Raw genomic sequence first — 18,970 nt, 5'->3', positions numbered from 1 at the left:
ATAAACTAAGAATATGTGACAGCATGTAAGGCAAGCCAAGCCAAGCCCAGATGTGATTCTAATGGATAAATGGAATCTTGACTGTAGGTATAATTTCCAGATCTAGGACTGGTTACCTGCATACAGAGTTTTCAGTTTAAGTAGCTTTCAGGACATACAATCCTGTTTGTAATGTTTAGAATAAGCATTCAATCCTAGGTAGCATGTATAAGGAGAGAGCAGGAGGTAAAGGAAATTTCAAACATGGGAAATTAGACCAAGTTGACCAGAGGTCAAATCCTGAGTACACTATTTATAAGCTGTTCACTCTTAACCAATTTACTAAACTACACTAAGTTCCAGTTTCCTCAATAAAACTGAGTTAATCCTAGAGCCTGGTTCATGAGGTTGATGTAAGGATAAATTATGGGTGGACTGTCTATAGAGTGTTCCACATGCAATATATTATCACCTTTGCCATTCGTAGGAGTAATATTGCACCCCAAACTCTATAAGGCAATAGATAAATGCTTAGCAATGACTCCACACTTTTACTATACATAGAGAAAGATTTGGGTATTTTCCAGAGTAGGTAACTTCTGTTTTGAAAGAGTGTAGCTGGCAGTAGGAAAACTAGAGTGCAGCGTGAAGAATTAAGGGCATTTTGGAAGAATCAGAAAAAAAAAAAATAGGACTGTATCATACCTTGAGTCTTCTGTTAGAATGACAGCTTACACAATATAGGAAAAAGAAAAAAAGGAAAATGTCAACTTGCAATTAAGATTCTCTATCTGGAAGGTGAATGATATGAGGAACTGTTTTAGGCTGTAATAAACACCAAGGAATCTAGCCAAGAGGAAGAAATTTAATAAGCAGGAAATAGTAGACTGTAAAATTCAGACTTGGAGATGAAGGAGAAGAAACAAGTTGTAGTTTTATGTTTTGAATGTAATAGAGAATAAATTGTAAATTAAAAGAGAAGAAAGTATATCAGCAGAAGGAGATAAAAATTTAAGAAACAAAAGGAGTTGAAAAGATAACACCTATAAAAACACATACCAGAGGTCTATGAATTGACTACGTCTTTGATGTACTGTTAGGTTTAGCTAATATACTTGTGGGTATTTCCCACTTACAATTGCACCAACAAGAATAAAATACCTAAGAATAAGTTTAACCAAGGAGGTAAAAGACCTATACTCTGAATGCTATAGAACATTGATGAAAGATATTGAAGATAACACAAGAAAATGGAAAGATATTCTATGCTCATAGATTGGGAGAACAAATATTGTTAAAATGTCCATACTACCCAAAGAAGTCTACAGATTTACTGCAATCCTTATCAAATTACCAACTGCATTTTTCAGAGAACTAGAACAAATAATCCTAAAATTTGTATGGAACCACAAAAGGCCCCAAACAGCCAAAGCAATCTCGAAAAAGAAGAACAAAACTGGAGGTATCACCACACTAGATTTTAAAATATACTATAAAGCTATAGTAATCAAAAGAGTAGGCACTGGCACAAAAATAGACACATAGTCATCGGAACAGAATAGAGAGTCCAGGAATAAACTCATACTTATATGGTCAATTAATCTTCAACAAAGGAGATAAGAATGTACAATGGGAACAAGACAGTCTCTTCAACAAATTGTGTTGGACAGCTACATGCAAAATAATGAAACTGGACCGCTTTCTTATACCATATACAAAAATAAACTCAAACTATATTAAAGACAAATGTGGGATCTGAAACAAAAGAAGGAGAAGGAGAAGAAGGAGGAGGAGGAGGAGGAGAAAACATAAGCAGTAGTCTGCTTGACATCAGCTCTAGAAACTTTTTTCTAGATATGTCTCCTTTATCAAGGGAAGCAAAAGCAAAATTAAACTATTGAGACTACACCAAAATAAAAAGTTTTTGCACAGTGAAGGAAACCAACAAAACTAAAAGATAACCTACTGAATGGGAAAGCATACTTGCAAATGATATATCCAATAGAAGATTATTATGCAAAATATATAGAGAACTTCTACAACTCAACATCAAAAGAACAAATAACCCATTTAAGAAATGGGTGGAGTACCTATACACACATTTTTTTTTTCCCTAAGAAGACATACAGATGGCAACAAACACATGAAAAGATACTCAACATCACTAATCATCAGGTAAATAAAAATCAAAAAACACAATGAGACATAACCTCAGAGCTCTCAGAATGGCTAGAATCAAAAACAAGAAAAAAGCATTGTCAAGGATGTGGAGGAAAGGACCTCATGGACAGCTGGTGGGAATGCAAGCTAGGAAAGCTGGTGGGAATGCAAGCTAGTACAGCCATTGTGGAAAATGGGATGGAAGTTTCTTCAAAAATTAAAAATAGACTTACCATATGATCCAATAATTCCACTATTGGATATCTAATCAAAGAATATGAAAACACTAATTCAAGAAGACATATACACTCTTATGTTTATTGCAGCATTATTTGCAATAGCCAATGGAAGCATTTCAAGTGTTCACCCATAGAAAAATGGATAAAAAAGATGTACTGTGTGTATATACGCACACATGCACACACAAACATACATGTATACATAATGGAACATCACTTGGCCATAAAAAATGACATCTTTCTTTTTGTACCAACATGGATGGATCTGGGGGTATAATGTTAAGTAAAATAAGTCAGTCAAAGAAGGACAAATTCCCTATGATCTAACACATATGTAAAATTTAAGAAACGAAACAAAGAAAAAAGAGATAAATGACTCAAATAGAGAAAACAGCATGGATGGTGGATGGGGATTAGGTGAAATAAGTGAAGAGGATAAAGAATACACATACTGTAGGGCACCTGGGTGGCTCAGTGGGTTAAAGCCTCTGCCTTCGGCTCAGGTCATGATCCCAGGGTCTGGGGATCGAGCCCCACATCGGCTCTCTGCTCAGCAGGGAGCCTGCTTCCTTTCCTCTCTCTCTGCCTCTCTGCCTCCCTGTGATTTCTATCTGTCAAAATAAATAAAATCTTTAAAAAAAAAAAAAAGAATACACATACTGTGATGAGCACCGATTAATGAATAGCATTGTTCAATCATTATGTGGTATACCTGAAACTAATATGACACTGTATGTTAATTATACTTCAATAAAAAATGTAAAAAAAACAAAAGGTTTCCTCTTTTATACAAACATTTTTTTTCACCTAACTGAAGTAAGCAAACATTAGCAAAAATTATTTGAGAGTGGCTTATATGAGAAATCAATGATTAATTTAAACAGATTGTTTAAGTGGAAATTGAACTTTCATTGTACAAAACTTGGTGAGGGAAAGATTTAAATGGTTTCAATTGATTATTAGGCTGTCTAAACACTTGTAGGAAACTACTCTTCCCTCTCCTCTTGCCCCAACAATGCTCAGAGCTCAGAATGTGTTGGCTTTTTCTTTGCAACATTTTAGTGCAATCGGCAGAAGGCCCATTAAATATAAGTATTTTTCAGCCATTGCTAATTTATGTTTCATGTTACCTATTAAACACAGGTCTTCTCAGAGAAGTTTGAAAGACCCTGAGCTATCACCTGAGAAGATAGTTCTCTCTTTATCACCCACAATTCCACCCCACCCCCAAACATGTATTCTTATGCTGACTAGTTTTACAAGTGAGCATTCTTTCCTCATGCACAACAGTTGCATCTGAATTCTCCTTATACCATGTCTGTGCTATATTTTGCCTCCATCTGACAGCATTTTATATTTTTGTGATATTAGGATCAATCATGGTTTCAGGTGATATCAATCTGATTTATTATTACAAAATTGGTCATCAAAATTTTACCTAACGATTTTAATAACTGTTGAAGATCATTACCTAGGTCTATTATTTCATTGTATTATAAGAGTTTTAATAACAGTAACAAAATATTTTTTATTATCATCTTAACAGAAGGTTTAGGGTTCTTTTATTTACCTCCTTTTATTTTTTATTTATTTATTTTTTATAATACTATTCATAAGCGAGAGAGTCAATAGAGATCACTTGTATTTTTTATCTTTTCTATTGGGTCATTTTGCCTACTACAAAACCTAGATGTATAATGTATTGTGATTTCCTGGTCCCCTAAATCATACCTTCAGGGATAGAGACATTATCATCCTGTATTTAGAAAATTTATTTAATGAGCATGTACTACTTATATGAAGGGGGAAAAGTATTTTTAGAAGCTGGGTAATAGAAGCAGAGTACATCTACTGCAAACTACTACTGGTAAATAATTAAATATGCTTCCACTACAAAATCTAAGGATACCTTTTACTTATAATGATAGTTTGGGGACACACTGATGTATTTTATATAAGTTAGCCTACTTACTAGGACTGTTATGATAAAAGTTTGTTGTTGTTGTTGTTGTTTTATTTTATTTTTTATTTATTTTTTTTATCTTAAAGCAAGTAAAAGAGATGGTCCTCAAGAGAAGTTTACTATTATTCTGGTAGCCCAAAATATACCATAATAAAGTATTACTATTCCTGTTTCAATTATGGTAAAGGTTTTCAGTAAACTTCTGACATTTTTGAAGGCCTGATTCTTAATAACTTCATTACAGGGCAATGGAATTATTAGTCCTCTACAGTTTCAACCTCCAAACCCTTATTGCCATTTTGCAGATTATTTTCAGAGGACAAATTTAACTTCCCTTGAATACTCACAGGCAGACCTCTAACAACACTACTAAGGGACCATGTCCAATGTTTGCCAAGGACCCATGGAAGGGTAATAGTGTGAACAGATCATATCTTGGAATACTGCAGAATGTAAAGGGTGATTTCTCATACAAATACTAAATTAAAGAAAGTGTGATTCTTGATATCGTGTTTTAAAAAAAAAAGAAAATCTCCACATTTCTCTTTTGATATAGACTAATAAGTACATGCTGCAGAGATTTAATTTTGTAGTTTGCAATTTCAAGTACTTGTGTTATCCCACAATGGGAAAAAGGGGTTTAAATTACCCTAGAATAAAATATAAGAATTTGCCTCAGCTGTACACATTGTCTGAAATCAAATGATCTTCTCTTGACAGAATATGAACTATATTGTCTTTAAAAATGTCACAATTAGAGGCCTCAGGAAGAAGCAGTATTTGAAATAGCATTTTCACATGGTCATAACTGAAAATTTCAGGGCAGTTTTGCAAATATTCAGTACCTTCTATGTGAAAAAAAAAAGAAAGCATGAATGACACAGATTGTGATTCTATTCATAATAAATAAACCACTTTGTGCCCTGTTACAAATTTAAACATCAACTAAGAGCAAGCAGTAAAAGAAAAGCATAAAGCTGTCTGAAGATAAGTGGAGGCATTGTTTAAAAGGAGACTGTAGCAGCCCAGGAAGGTATCGATCATTTTTAACGGGCTGGAAGGAGAGGGACAATTGATTCTCAATTCTAATGAATTGTACACAACCAACTTCAGCCTGCAACCCCAGCATTACAAGATCTCATTGTTCAATGGCATTTGAGGACCTATTTTTAGATCAATTATTGGCTCATTAAAAAAAAAAAAAAGAAAGAAAGAAAAAAAAAGAAGAAAGAAAGCAAGACAGATCTACAGTATAGCCAAACAGAATACTTTTTTAGAACCCCTGCACTAAACTGTTAGACATATGTGAGAGCTACTTCATATTCTTCAATACACTGATTTCCCCACAATGATATTAGTGGAGAAAGGAAGCAAACACCTATTATTAGAGGTCTTTAGCACACTTTTACTTCTGCCTTCCCTCAACCCATTTTGGGTTTAGTTAAGTTTATATGGTATTTTACCATATAATTTCCAATTTAATTGCCATTGTTGTGAATATTTGCCTTTTACATTCCAAAAATTATTTTAACACCATTGAATTTCAGAACACATTATCAAAACTCTGTTGCTACTAACTTGTGTTTTATTTCTCACCATTCTTTTCCTAATACTACAACTTCCCCTTTATATGTCTCTGCCTTTAAAAAAGATGTATACAGGTCTTTCCTTTTTCTAAAAGGAGAAAAATATTAATACCGTGAATTATGCAAAATACAGTGAACTCCAACAACCCTGGGCTTTCATTAGGGTCACTGGTGGAAAAAGTGATGCAAATCCTCAGCTCACATAGTGTTCCTGTGTTCACAGTTACAACTTGTAATTTCAGTTCATGTCTAGAGCTGATGTGCTTAGGTCTTCTTCTCATCATTTGGCTAATTTAGGCCAACAATGGAAGGTATTGAGAAATAGTGCCAACTGCTAGACTTGTATTCACTTTTGATTTAATTTGAATTTCCTCTCTGAAGAGTCAGAGCTTTCCACATGAAAAACAAACCTGTGAAAGGACTGGAGGATTAAACATCCATTCCTTTCCTGGCTTTGCAGTGAATGTAAACGGACTGTTTCAGTTTATGCACCTACTCGTTTTCTACTTTAGAGCAGCTTTTATGCTAAGAAAATGTCTGAAGAACTTCTATCTCCGGGGAAGGAAAGTGTGTTATATGTCAAAGCTTCAATTGTCAAAAGACTATAATATTTTTAAAGGGTGGGAATCAAGGTCAAATCAAAAGGCTAAGTCCCTTTACTTCCCTGCATATATTGTTTCCATTTCCCTTCTCTCTATTATAATCAAGTCTATTTGTTAAAAGGTTATGCAAAATAAATTAGGCTTTTAAAGCACTGACAGCTCAGCCATAGAAAAATTCTTTCCTCTTTTTTTTTTGTACTTTATACGTGAACACCTGCTACACTTTTAATGAGCTTTAAATTATACTTTACACCCATGTAACAAGAATGGATATTGCTCTTTAGTTATAATCAAAGAAAATATCAGGATGACTTGTTGCTAAGAGCAACAGCATGTCAAAAAATGATACTTCCTCCAGTAACAATATAGATAGGTAGGTCCAGGTTGATAGATGGAAAATATGATTTACATTACATTGAGAGTTATCAATCTTTTAAATTTACTTGTCTTCTGTGATTTGAGAGGAATTTGTCATTGCTCTATGACTATGCCTAGATTATTTTCTTTTGTTCTTCCAGTCTCCTTCCTTCTTATAGGACAAAAGTAAAAATGTAAATTTTCCTTTATCCTTTTATTCTCTCTGATTCATTAAAATAGATATATTTCAAATAAGATTCCAAGACCCTCTTGAAACACCAAAGTATAATGATACATATTTATTTTTTGATTTTTATTTCCCTTACAATTTGATTTACTTTTAAATATTTAACCTTACTGAAAATACCGTTAGTCATTATCAGACTTTGTTTTTAAAGCAGTTTAATAATGACAGAAAAGCAAACATTTGAAAATGAACAATAGTGATTTGGCTGTGTACCATCTTCACATAAGAGGCATTAGACTCCATGGCCAACCAGATTTAGTTCTTTTCTATAATGGTGTCAATTAAATGCCATTTACAGAGAAATGAGATGGTTGAGAGAAAGAGAGGACTATTGTGGAAGTAGATAAGATATAATGTAATGGAAGTAGAAAAGGGGCCATGGCAGAGAGATCCTGGCTGTGAAGGTTTCTATACCATGTCCCAGTCAGGTGCTGTGAGAGGCAGGGTAGCGCAATATTAAGTGTGGCGGCTAGAGGGCGTCTGCATATGAATACCTCCTGTGTTGCGATGAATGCTTACCTGTTCTGTGCCTGTATGTTGACTCATAGGGTAGGGATGTGAACATAACAGACTGTTTCCTCAATGCTTACATTAAGATTTATTGTTTTGTAAGTTTTATCTTCTATGCTGAGAAGTAAGGCTGGCCTGAACGTGCCCACTGTTATTTAAAATGCCTTTATTTATTTATTTATTTTTAAGATTTTATTTATTTATTTGACAGACAGAGATCACAAGTAGGCAGAGAGGCAGGCAGAGAGAGAGAGGGGGAAGCAGGTTCGTCGCTGAGCAGATAGCCTGATGTCGCTCGATCCCAGGACCCTGACATCATGACCTGAGCTGAAGGCAGAGGCTTAACCCAGTGAGCCACCCAGGTGCCCCTAAAATGCCTTTTTAAATATAGAGTGAAGTGTAGTAAAAAAAGAAAAAGGAAAGATGAGAGGAAAAAACTACAGAATGGAACAAGAGAGTCGTACAAAAGTTAGTGAAGACAGGTAAAGAAAATGAGAAAAAAAGAAACAAGATAGAAATATTTTAACATATTTTCCCATTGTATAATCCCCTTAAGACTTGGAAACAATGCACTTCTTAATTGGAAAAATAGTCAACATAATAAAAGTCTGTAAGTTCAGCTTTCAGTGTTTTTTTCATTTTTATAAAAATGTTTTATAAGTTTTTAAACTAAAATGAATAAAAATTAGATAAATAATCTTTCTTTCTTCATGGGTTTCCTAAAATAATTTACCTTTGCCTGTATGAGCACACATTACTGTACTCTTCTTTTCAAAAGGAGAAAGTTAAATGTCTCATTAAAAAGCGAAAGAAGAAATGTACTTTTTCCTCTTATCACCAGTAACAAAAACTTCAAAAAATGTTTGGTTCCAAAGCTCCTCAATACGCAAGCTATCTACTTATACTAATTATTCAAGCCTTGAGAGACTGGAAACTAAAGATAGAATTCTCATGAGAAAAAACAGACTCTGTACATTACATGTGAGCTTTCCTAAAATTCACTGTTTCCATTCAGAGTAGCTAGAGTAGCTTCTGAAAGAATATCATGTTTGGTATTTTAATTTAGCTAATAATGATAACTGTTCATAATAAAACAGTGATGATAATGGTATATTTACAGAGATATTTCTTCATTTAAATTACCTAAATGACATCATTAAGTATGCAAGTCCTTTAAGGCTTCTTGCTCATTTTCTGAAATGAACACAATGGAATACAACATACTAGAACTAGTATTTGATTTTTCATGTGATTTTGAAGAAGCACAGAAGTAAAATGTGTTAAATCCAGTGAATTGCTCTGCTCTGTTCTATCAGATATTCTCCAATTCAGGGAGGTTTTTGTTTGTTTGTTTGTTTGTTTTGTTTTGTTTTAATCTTACCTTGCTTTTTCTATTACATCTGTCTGCATGTTTATCAAATGGTACTCAGTTTCACCAAAATTCTAAAGTTGAAATTCAAATACAACCTTGTATCAAGTATCCACTTATGTTTAATTGTGTCTATACAGAACTTTAAACAAAAAAGCATCATTTGATAGTTTTAGGTAAGGTTTAGAAACATTTGTCTAGTCTTATATTACAGCATAGTAATGTTATAGTCTTTGGTTATTTAATTGAACCCTCACTATGTACAGACTAAAAACAACAAAACAAACAAACAAACAAAAAAAAACAAAAAAAAACCCTTTTTAAAAAATTTTAAAGTGTAAGTGTTGTAGTTATCAAGCAATTATACTTGGAAGACAACTATGTTTGATACCATTAGAATGATATCCTTATATGAAATTCATGAGATCCTCATTTGTTCAAAAATCGTATTAACACTAAACATTGGGTATAACTGTGTGCATCTCTGTTAGAAGAAAGCATTAGAAGTAGAGGTAAAGGTATATGGTGACTGGAAAGTAAGAGGTCATGATGTGATATCATTGGAACTTAATGTAAAAATTGTAGAATTATAGGGCTAACTAGACTTAGTAGATATGAAAGATTAAAAATGAGGGAAGAGAGGGCACCTGGGTGGCTCAGTCATTAAGAGTCTACCTTTGGCTCAGGTCATGATCCCAGGGCCCTGGGATTGAATCCCACATTGGGCTCCTTACTCAGTAGAGAGCCTTCTTCTCCCTCTCCCACTCCCCCTGCTTGTTTTCCCTCTCTCACTGCCCCCCCCTCTCAAATAAATAAATAAATAAAATTTTTAAAAATCTTAATATAAATGTGGAAAGAGAATGGCCAGTTTCTACAACTATACCTCAGCTGCAAGACTTCCTAAACCTCAAATGTGATGAATACATGCATTGAATTATTAAATGGAGAATGGGTGATTAAAAAGAACAAGTGCCCTTTATTCTACTTAATTTTTCTGCTGATTCTAAACTGCATGGGCCTGTTTAAACTATACTATAAAGTTTTCATGTTTCTCAGCTATTTTTGCAAGTGCTGATCATGTGCTAAGTCCAGTCTTTTTTATTTTTCTTCGCATAGACTAATTGCAGTCTCAGTCAGTACTAGAGAAACAAACCTCCAACAAGAGCTTTCCTCTTCTTTCCCATCCTCTCATTCCCCATTCACACCTTGACTAGTAGCATATATAGTCTCATAAAACCATAATTTTGAAGCTTCACTTCAGTATCCCTGTAGTTATATTATCTTTTTAATAGGTAAAAATGAAATTCTCCTAGGTGATGGGGCTGGATGGAGTTGCAGAACAAAAGGCTTGGACGACCCTGTATTGTTTTATGAGGGAATTCCATCCTTACACCTAATTGTTGACTGGACTAATGAACTCAGAGCAGTGATCATTTTTGTTCAACAAATGGATCGTGGAAGAAATACTGGAAAAGGTACCTCAACAAAGAATACCATGATTTATAAGGCAAATGAAAAAAGAGAGGAAAAACTGGAGGAGACTTTTCTTAAAGTGTTCAACTTTTTGGATATTTCTCCTTAATAAGATTTTGTCATATTACTGATACAATTTTACTTATTCTTCAATTACCTGAAACCTTTTAAAAAATGTATGTATGTATGTATTTAAAAGGGAGAGTATGCAAGAAAGAGCGAGCGAGCACACCAGCACGGGAAAGAGCAGAGGTTTAGGGAAAAGCAGACTCCTCACTAAGCAGAGAATCCGATAGGGAGTTTGATCTGAGGACCCTGGAACTGAAGCTTTTCCTGAATCTTGGACTCTGGGAGAAATATAAAGTTTTCATCTCCTCAGAAATCAAGTTCAGGAGAATGCACAAGATTTCTCACATCTAACCCCTCTTTATGTGGGGGACTAGAGAGTCAGAGAGGAAGAGGAAAGAGCTAAGATGCTGGTGGCACTCCTGTCAGGAACCCTGAAGCCTGACTTCCCATGCATCATCCTAGGAAAGAGAGAGGATTACGAAAATCCCATGTAGATTTTGGGAAATCTAAATTTAGAAAGGCCTTTAACCTTTTTCTTGGTACATTTTAAGAAAGCCCAGAAAAGACATGGTTGAGGATGTGTTTAGCTGACAGGCTTGAGGACCCCTGGGAAGTACTCCATTCCCTGTAAGACAGAGAGCAGCAGAACAATTCTGATGGCTCCCAGAACTGTCTGGAGGTGGTGAAATGAAGCAGTATAGATGGCTCCATGAATTTCTCATTTTTCCATCATTTTGGATGGAAAGGCAGTAGATTGATCAGATATATAAAGAGGACAAAACGATTTGGCTTAATGAGCATCAATCTCAGAGGCAAAAATGATGACTGTTGTTAGGCAAAAATAATGACTGTGTGGCCACCTTAACAGATTGCAGATTGTCACCAGAAGCAAAAGCATCTCATCAGACACCAAAGTGTATTGTTAATGACTCAGATCAGATGACAACTCCTAATCTCTTCAGGAAAATACTGGTCCTATTGGAATGGAGGAAACCTTAAATTGTCTGAGATTAATTTACCTTCACCTTGTGGAATAGATTCTCATGCTAGAAAACCAGTTGGGATTATAGAAAGTATAAAGTTATCCTTTTTTGTACTCTTATGTTTTATGATTAAATTCAGACTCAGAATTTACAATGATACTGAAGCAGCCACAGGTTCCCCAAAATAACACAGAGGTGAGGTGAATTTTTGGAGGAGAGGATATAACTGAGAAGAAGCTGGGAGTCGTGGGACTAGCTGTCAGCTGATAGTTCATGGAGTCTTTGCAAAAGACCCCTAACTGCTGATAGATCCTACCTTCCAATGTATTCTGGAGGAACAAGAGTAACTGAAGATCTGTTTTTTTTTGTTTTTTTTTTTTTAAGACAGGTGGGTGATGGTAGAGGTAAACACTTATAAATAACACTGTTTTCCTTTAAAAGGCATGTTTATAATGTGTTAATAGTTAAAAGAGATCATATATGTAAAATACTTAGATTAGTAGCCTACTCTGATAGCTAATTTTATGTGCAAACTTTATTGAGCAAAGAGATACCTAGATAGCTGGTAAAACTTTACTCCTGGGCGTGTCTATGAGGCCCTTTCTGCGTGAGATTGGCAATTGGTTTAGTAGGTTGACTAAAATGTGCCTTCACTAATGTGGGCAGGCATCATCCAATCCCTTAAGGGTCCCTATAGAACAAAGGGTAAGGAAGGGTGAACTCCTTCTCTTGTGAATGGGGATGTCCATCTTCTCTTGCATTTGGACATCAAAGTTCCTGGTTTTGGGGATTTGGACTTTGGGATTTACTCCAGTGGTTCCCTGGTTCTTAGGCCTTTGGACTTTGAATTATTTTACTGGCTACCCTGGTTCTCCAGCTTATAAAAGTCAGATTGTGGGACATCTTGGCCTCCATAACTACATGATCCATTTCCAATGATAAATCATATATATGATTTATTATAGATTTAAATAGAACCAACTATACTGTTGGTTCTATTTCTCTGGAGAATCCTGACTATTACACCTGCATATAAGTAGATGTACACATTCATTTAGTTTCCTTTATATTTTCTTTTAGGGATGGAGTTAAAGTCAAGCAGAAAAGTGTGTGTTTGTGTTTTTGTTTCTTTGGTAGTAGGAAGGAAAATGAGGAAAGGCAATTGAGGGATCAATAAGTCAACCTAAGAATTTTGATTTTAAAATACTAACTTTAAAAAAATAGCTAGAAAGCCACAATCCATTAAAAAAAACTAACCAAATGTGAACAAAATGCACATATACTTTATTTTACATATTTCTATTTTTATGTAAGAGAATGTTTTTTTCTAATCATTCTCATTTGCCTGATCATTGAGCTGTTCATTCATTTTAAACTGTTCTGCATTTCCCTCTGCAAGAAATTCTGAGTGGATAATTTTGATTAGTAGCTCTTTCTTCATACATATCTTTTTGTTCTTATTTTCAACTGTGAGAGTTTTCCTTTTTATTTTAATATGGTTCTTCATTTTATGACTTGTGATTTAGACTAATAGCTCTGATGTGAATCATTAATGCAGATATTTTATCATATACTTTGACAAAAGTATGAAAATACATTCATTTAGTCCTTTAATAAAAAGATGTCATACCATAGGGATTTAATAAGTAATTATACATGAGAAAATGAAGGTATGTCAAGGTCTTTGTTAAGTAAAGCAACAAGTCATGTCATTTTTATCTTTGTGAAGAAATAGGTCTTCTTTTGGAGGCAATGGTTTATGAAACATCTAGAAAAGAAGGTTTTAAAGAAATTGGTGGGTAAAACAAATTTCCTTGCATGTGGTATGGACACACCATAGCACCTTGGTAATTTTACTGATCTCTGCACTGGCATGTAGTGATGACTCAAGCAATCTGTAGTGTTGAATCATCATGTAGTGATGAGCCAACCACATGTTGGTAGAATGTGCTGTGATACTCCCTGGAATATGATAAAGGAGGAAGTCTTGAGAGGAGACAGGTTTTCATCTACCTCCTTAGTTCCATCAGGCCTCAAACTTTCTGTGTCACCCTCATTTGAGTACCCTCATTTGAGCTTAACTATGGTTTACAGTTGGTTCCCTAAAGATAGAGCACCCCACAGTCACGTTGCCTATCATATGGCTCCTTACATTTGGTGTGGTATTGTGCAATTAGGTCTGTAAGGTGCTGGCATCACTGGCCATGGTTTTGTTGCCTGAAAGTAAAAAAAAAAAAAAAAAAAAAAAATGCCAACCCCATTTGGGCTCACTACTTCCATTTCAGATGAATCTCGTAAGTACTACAGGACACCTAGTGGCTGCCAACAGGCTGTTGCTTAGGGATTGATTGACTGCTCAACTGGCATAGAGATTATAATTAATGATATTCTACTATCTTGTGTAGATTATAGGATGCTTCATCATTGCTTGACTTACACTACCATTAGGTATTTTCATATATTTCCTTTTTGCGTATTTTTTCCTTTTCTTCAAGCATCTGTGGTTTCATTTTACTGGATGGTTTGAGGCTTTTTGTTTATCTCTTTTCTGCATATGTACATATACACACTCATGGTTTATCTACCAAAATTTTATATAAAGTATAGCAACAAATATTAGAAAAAAATTCCATGGATTAAAAGGAGAAACAAAAATTTTTTTTGGTGTTTGTTCGGTAGTGGTAGTGGGTGGTCTATGCAAGTTTTCCTCCACCCTCTTCAGTTATTCTAAAGATGCTTTACCCTTCGGTTTATAGTACAAGTTGATCAGCTGTTCTTTGCCTTCTCTTTCTAATATGTAAGTTCATTCTATTCTGAAGCTCATCAGTGCACATTTACTCTTGACCTCATCTTTCTTTACTGCCTCTAAGAAAAACTTGACCTTAAACGTCTTCCATCATCTTTTATTTTTAATATTGTCTTCTTTCCTAGGCCTTTTTGCACATCATATAATCATGATCAGGGCTATCTATCATTAAAAAATAAAATCAAAAGAAAAAAGAAAACAACTTTAATCAAACTGGAAGATCACCCAATCTCTGTCTTTTCCTTAATTACCAAAGTTCTTGAAGAGTAAGAGGTAGCCTATAATCATTGCTCCCACATGTTTGTTTCCCACGCATTTCTCAGCTGCTGGAACCTGATATGTACTCCATGCACTCCACAGAAATAGGTCACAAATGACTAATCACAAATTCCTCAACTGTCTTAATACATGGATTCGCATATACTATATATAACACTAACAACACAGAAGTCTTCTAGAATTTTCTCTAATTAATATCTACTCTTTCTAACTATGCTTTTAGCTTCTTCTGTGATTCCTCTTATGAATTTCTCCTATGACTCCTAAATACAGAATTTTTTCAATTTCTTTACTTAAATTTCTTTTTTTTTTTTTACCATGCCTCTTCCTTGAAGATCGCTAGTTTCCTAGCCTTAATAATTACAGTTACGTGTTTGATTATCAAATATGTATTTATGGCCCATATAGTTTCCCAAGCTACATTTCTAAGTATGCATAGGGGATTTTTATTGATTTCTTGATAGACACCTTGAAATTAACATACCCAGGCACTGCTCAGCATCTTCCATAATCATGCATCTCTGTTATGCACTCCTTATCACCACAATAAATATTTTTATTTTTCAATCTCTCTAGAACTATTATTCAAGTCTTTTCTAATCTTAGCAACCCAATTATTTTCCCCAGTCATTTGACAAGTCTCCTTTATTTTACTTTTCCAGTGTCCCTTGAAGCAATCTCATCTGTTCATTCCTGTTATTGTTCTAATTTAGACCCTCATTATGACTCTTAAAATAGACTCTTTATCAACCATCTTATTGCCAATATACCTTCCTCAAATAAGTCTCATGCACTTCTATGTCAGATATGCTTGTTTGTATACACACAACCATCACTTTCGTCTCTACTGGGAAAGCCCCAGTGCTGCTTCATCTTTGACCAACTCTCGTCCCTAGGAACAGGGGGTATCTGTAGCCTGTTGGAGTTCACCACAGTCGGTCCAAGTTGGCCATATTTGGTTTATTTCCCTTGCCGTGATTGTTTTTGTCATGGTCTGTGACTCATTCCAAGACATTGTACATGAAGGGAAATCTTCTGTAAGCTTCTGGGAAGAGGTTTACTTATGAATTAAAAGAGACTTATGGTTTGAAATGTTCCTGTTTTTAAAAGGGTGTCAGTTTTCTGCATGTGAAGCATGCAATCATCAACCATAGAAGGAGATGTCACCAGCACATGGGGATGATGAAGCACATTGATGGAAAGTCTCTGGTCTTTAATGAAATGACTGAATAATTGTCACAGAGTAATTGTCACTGAGTAATCACAGTATCTGTAGTTACTTCTATATAATAAAACAAACCATGGACATTTAAAGCCCTTTTAACTTAGTAAATTGGTTTATGCTTGGCTGTTATTTAGAGCCTAAAGTGTATCTGTTGCAACTCAAGTCACTTCACTTTGTTGCTTTAATTTTCTCTCTATTCCTTCCAGAATAAATTGGATCACTCTTAGCATTGTATTTAAGGAACAGTATATGTCCTTTATAACTCTTAGTTAGATTGTTTTGTTAATCCAGAGGAAACATAATTCTGCATTACATTTAGTTGTCAAGTCCCCTTAGACTACATAATTTTTTCTCTCTCTTTCCCTTTCCCTCCGCCCCCTCTCCTGTTAATGCTCTCTCTCTCTAAAATAAATGTATAAATCTTAACAATAAATAAATAAATAATGATAAAATGTCCCTCTGGACATTTTATGGCCAACTATATGGGCCATAAATACATATTTGATAATCAAACACGTAACTTTCTTTGGGGGGTATAATTATGGCCATATAAATTTTTATAGATGGATCTAGAGAGTATAGTCCTTAGGGAAATAAGTCAGTCAGAGAAAGACAAATACCATATGATTATATTCATAAGAGTAATTTAAGAAACAAAACAAACTATAAAGAAAAAAAAGAAAGATTCTTAGCTATAGAGAACAAATTGATGGTTATCAGAGGTGAGGTGAGTAGGGGGATAAGTGCCAAAAGCTAAAACCACACCACTATGTTCTAGACGTAGTGACTTGCTTCCAAAAACAGAGTAAGAAAGGAAGTGTTACAATGAAGGAACCTGGCAAATACCATCTTAACCAAGTGATAAACTTTAAACTTATCAGTGAATTCACATAGATATTAAGTACCATGTGATAGATGCAATGCGAAAAACACTTCACCTCTGTAATATTCTTTCAAAGAACCCTAGCCTTTTTGTTTATGTATTTATTTAAATTTTATTAGGCTTTTAATTGTAATTCCAATATAGTTAACATACAGTGTTATGTTAGTCTCATCTGTACAATATAGTGGCTCAACAATTCTATACATTTCTCAGTGCACACTCTGGTAAGTGTACTCTTTAATCCCCATCACTTATTTCACTTACTTCACTTGGAAGCAAGTCACTACGTCTAGAACATAGTGGTGTGGTTTTAGCTTTGGCCACTGGGAGGCCTTTCAGCATGCCTGTATTTCTGTTAGTTATTCTTTTTGATTTACACCTTGCTTTTTCTCCAAATTTCTAAAGCATCTCAGGACAGAAATTCAGTACATTTGGACCATTGACTTTCATTATGTTATATAAGCAGGATGAATACTTTCCAGTTGAATATTTAAATATTTGTAAATCTACCTTCCATCATTTGATTATCGCCAACAAATAATTTGGCATTTGAGACATTATTAAAATATATTTACTATGGTGAAAATTAGAACTCATAGAAAATTAAAAAAAAAAAAGCTATCAAGCCATCTGTTGGAGAAATCTTGATACTTAAAAGGACTTTTCTTTCCCTGACACTTGTACTTCTCTCCCACCTCTCATATGCTGTTCTATATATGACAGCTGCCAAGGGTGATTAGATTTCTCACCTGCAGAATCTAAAGTCTGCATGGTTAATGTATCATTTTATCTAAAATAATATATAGTCATGGAAAGGGTAAGTATATTTATACATGGATGTATTTGTATACTGGCAACTTTTATTCCACCCAGTGCAGAAGAAGCCTCAATATGTCAATTGCATTTGACAGAGGACTTACTTATTACTTTAATATTTCAAAAGGGGTATGGATATTTTTACACACTTTTGTCTAATTTTAAATTATCTACTCAGTGTTGAGTTTTTTTTAAAGTTTGATTTTCGGGAAAGAATTTGTTTAATAGCATGGGTATTGATTGAAATTTAGCAAAGAACACATTAAAAAAAAAAAAAAAACAAGGCCAAATCTATCCCCTTATTTTACCTGCTTTTTTGTATAGCATTCAACTATTATATGTGAAGAATAGAGATGTAAAGTGATACCGTGGACGGTATGAAGTTTACAGTTCTAGCTCTACTCCTTAATATTCCTGATCCGTATAAAATAGAGAAAACAGTAATTTCTTAACAAGATAATTGTAGCAATCAAATAAATTTAAATTGATACTCAGTAGTTTTATTTAGTAGTCTTTGGAGTAGTGGTAGGTCACTTTTAGCTTTTTTATAAAATACAAGCACTTCTTTCCCCTAAAAATTTAAGTTATGGAAATTCTAATGAGTATTTTCTAACTATTCCAGATGACAAGTGAAACCAAATGTGATCCTCTCAGACAAAAATGTCTTTTGCTTGGTGATTAGGGCTAATGCTAGCCTTGAATCCGCTTGTGCCTTGCCACCTCATTGCCCCTCTTTTCAGAGGATTTAGCACCTGTCCACTAAATGTTGTATTTAAGGAGAGAACCAGGGAAGGTGAGGGAGAAATAAAAAATGAAATGGAAAGTTTACAACCATATTCATTGCCTAATTCTTCTACAGTAGATCACTGTATTTCCAACAGGGGAGACTGAATCTTCTTTGGAATACCGAGACTCAGTTTATGCTGTAACTTTGCTACTTCTTTTCCCAGTTAAGGTTTACCTTGAAATCCATTTTCCTTTGATATTGCCTCTGGGAAATGATAGGGAGACTGATGGAGCTCATAATAAACTCATGCTCTGTGGTCTCAAATCCTTAGGAGCCACCCTTTTGTTTTTCCTATTGTTCCATGCTTATAAGTCGTGTCTTTGGAAGTGACATAAATTTCATCATAATTAATGGAATATGAATATGTAAGAAGTTATCTCTCAATGAATTTGATCATCTCAGAGTCTTGAACAGATTAGTATTGTTTCTATGGGTGTATGAAATTACCAAGGACTATTTTAAACAGTGTGAAAATGCAAAACCATCGTAATAACACCCACTGTTGCCCACACACATTTGCTATATTATTTCCTGGACCTTATGAATATGTATACATTTTTTGCATATCGTATGTCTATTCTACTTAAAATACTTTTCAGGTTATTGAAGAATTTCAAATATTACTCAAAATGTCAAT

Source organism: Mustela putorius, unplaced genomic scaffold (genome assembly GCF_011764305.1).
Source record: "Mustela putorius furo isolate JIRA1106 unplaced genomic scaffold, ASM1176430v1.1 tig00000083_pilon_pilon_pilon, whole genome shotgun sequence".
NCBI lineage: Eukaryota > Metazoa > Chordata > Mammalia > Carnivora > Mustelidae > Mustela > Mustela putorius.
This window is presented reverse-complemented; position numbering follows the sequence as displayed.